The sequence below is a fragment of the Chiloscyllium plagiosum genome, chromosome 17, assembly GCF_004010195.1.
Source record: "Chiloscyllium plagiosum isolate BGI_BamShark_2017 chromosome 17, ASM401019v2, whole genome shotgun sequence".
NCBI classification, from domain to species: Eukaryota; Metazoa; Chordata; class Chondrichthyes; order Orectolobiformes; family Hemiscylliidae; genus Chiloscyllium; species Chiloscyllium plagiosum.
This window is the reverse complement of record NC_057726.1, coordinates 67,479,599-67,482,568: the sequence shown is the minus strand read 5'-3', so window position 1 is coordinate 67,482,568 and position 2,970 is coordinate 67,479,599. Positions and strand designations below refer to the sequence as shown.

Genomic DNA, 2,970 nt, shown 5'->3' with positions numbered 1-2,970 from the left:
GGTGGCTGGGAAGGCGTTAGGTGGATGCAGGTGGGGGGGGGTCAGTGATTGTGATAGGTGGGTGGTGAACGTGGAGTGAATAAGTGGGAGGGGAGATAATCAGGTAGGACAGTTCAACAGGGCGGTGCTGAGTTGGAGGGTTGGATCTGGGATGAGGTGGTGGAAAGGATATTTGGAAACTAGTGAAGTCGATGTTGATGCCGTGTGGTTGGAGGGTCCCAAGGCAAAAGATGAGGCATTCTTCCTCCATTTCTCAGGTGGCTTTGATTTGGTGGTGGAGGCGGTCTAGGACTTGCATGTCCTTGGGGGGTGGGGTGGAGTGGGGGTGGGAGGAGGGGTTGAAGTGGTCGGCAATAGGACACCAGGTGCACGTGTCCCAGAGATGCTCCCTGAAATGCTCTGCAAATTGGCATTCTGTCTCCCCATATAGAGCAAAGGACACAGTAAGGTGGGTGGTTGTGTAGCTGCCATATGTGCAAAGCAGCTATCTAGCCAACTGAGCTAACCAATCCCCAGTGAAGTGACCAACAAAAGAGGGACAAACTTGAACAGTGCATAAGAAATGTTCATGCATGAGAATGGTTGTATGCATCATGGGTAACTTGGGTAATTCACAGTGTAAATAAAAATGCATGCAAAGGTTTTGTTTTTTTTCCATTTGAAAACAGAATCCTTGGATGGAAATGCAAAACTGCACTAATGTGTTTCCTGGTTTGCTGTGGACAGGTGGCCTCTAGTATGAGGCATACTCACTGCAGGTGGCCATTTTATTATCAGTGCTAATGCTAACTGAATGCAAGCAACATTTTCTTATTGAACATGTGACGGTATTGGAATGTGAGAATTGTTGGTATTACAGGCATTTTTGTGTTGAATTGATGTCTGGGATTAAATGCTGAATGCATGCTGATATAACATTAGGTATTTCTGTCAGTTTCATATCAAAATGACTGTGGACATAAAGAAGCAGCTGCAAATGGAGGAAGGAAATATAAAGGTTCAGAGAATTTTCTCTAATTGAACCTCATTGGTATAAAATTCAATAACATGAATTTATCTCTCAAAGAATTAGAGGTTAGGAGAGTAAGCACTAGCTTGGACATTTCTTGTCTATATAGCGTGACTCCCCTCCCCGACGCCCCTCCCCCAAGTCCCTCCTCCCTATCTTTTATCTTAGTCTGCTGGACCAACTTTCCTCATTCCTGAAGAAGAGCTAATGCCCGAAACGTCGATTCTCCTGTTCCCTAGATGCTGCCTGACCTGCTGCGCTTTTCCAGCAACACATTTCCATCACTATTTATTCTCGTCAAACACACAGCCCTCATCCTGGGTTGCGTTGGAGAGGTTGTTCCCTGAAATAATGAGTGGGTTTTGTGTTGAGGGGCATTGTTCCCTGAAATGGTGGGGGTGGGTTTTGCCTTGAGGAGGGTTTTTTTCCTGAAAGGGTGGGGGTGGGGTTTGTGTGGTGGGGGCTTGTACTCTGGGGTGCATGGAGCACCCCAAAACTTCTGCCACCCCAGAACTCACAGCTCCTCCTCCATTCACAGACCTTCTCCCACTCCCCCTGTAACCGCCGCACCATTCAAAACCCTCCTCAGATTCCCAGCTTCCCCCAAAGCGGTGAGAAGATGGTCCTGTGACACAGTGCCACATCAGTGTTCACCTTACCCACATACCTGACCACAACCACTCATTGGCATGAAGCCAAACTTAGTGGTATTAATGACAATAATGGAAACTTACTTCTTAAGTCCTTCCAAACAATATCCAATGACATCGATAGTAGAAGAGCTTTCCAATTCCAACTATAATCAATTTTGGCAGAAGTGTGAGTAGCAACAGGAAAAGCACCTTTGTTTGATAATTCATTCATGGGATGAGGGCATCAATGGCTATTGCCCATCCCGAATTGCACAGAGGGCAGTAAGAGTCAATCATGTTTCTGTGAGTCAGGAGTCACAAGTAGGCTAGGACAAGTAAGGATGGCAATTTCCTTCTCGAACAAAAGAAGTGGATTTTTCCCAACAATCAATGATGGATTGACGATTAGGCTCCTAATTCTAGATATTTTAAATTTATTGAATTCAAATTCCACTATCTGCTGTGGCTGGAATCAAACCCAGGTCTCCAGAACATTACCTGAGTCCAGTGATAACGCTACTAGGCCATCACTTTCCCTGAATAGTTACTATCTGAAGAGTATCTGATAGGAGAGTGTTCACTTTGAATGTTCCTGGAGTTGTCATATGATCAAAGGCATATGGTGATGTTGTGAATCAGATGTATCTCGAGGGATCATTCCCAAAGTACATCCAATGACACTGTGTCCCACTGGCTGCATCATATGACATCCCAAAGCTCGCTTTGAACCATTTGGTTTCACCCTTCCACAATAACAAATCTACAATCATCAAGTACGACAGCTTGCATTTAAATAGTGCTTTTAATGGAGTAAAACATTACAAGCTGATTCATGGGAGCATTTTCAAACAACCTTTACCGCAGAGTCATAAAGGGAATTGTTGGAACAGGTGTCAGAAATCTTGGTCAAAGAATTACATTTGAAGGAACATCTTAGAAGTTGCAAATAGAGAATTTTTAGGATTTTAGGTCAAAGCAGTTGAAGGCACTACCACAAATATTAGAACAAATATGATCAGAGTTGCACAAAAGTCTAGATTGTAGGGAGGACAGAGATGCTGGGGTACATTATAGAAAACATACACAGAGCAAGAATCAATCATTTGGCTCCTCAACACTGCCTACCATTCAGTAAGATTACAGTCAATCCTTTACCTCAATTCCACTCTTCACCATATTTCTTTACTTTTCAAGGTCAAAGTTTTGACTATGCCAGACTTAAAAGCCTCAAAATTCACAATCCCCCAAGTTAAAGAAAGCAAAAGAAATTCACAACCATCTGTAGAAACTTCTTTTCATTCCCATCATAAATGGTTAATCCCTTCTCCT

At 43.6% G+C, this 2,970-nt stretch overlaps 1 long non-coding RNA gene across 1 annotated transcript in view; it reads right to left on the bottom strand.

The window, feature by feature from the left end:
• The window catches only part of LOC122558599, a 14,508-nt gene extending 12,536 nt beyond the window's left edge, over positions 1-1,972 (bottom strand). The window contains exons 1-2 of the long non-coding RNA XR_006314196.1: positions 1,961-1,972; positions 750-752 (exon numbers count right to left, since the gene is read on the bottom strand). This is a non-coding gene — a long non-coding RNA (uncharacterized LOC122558599). The remainder of the gene's footprint in view (positions 1-749; positions 753-1,960) is intronic.
• Positions 1,973-2,970: the final 998 nt, after the last annotated feature.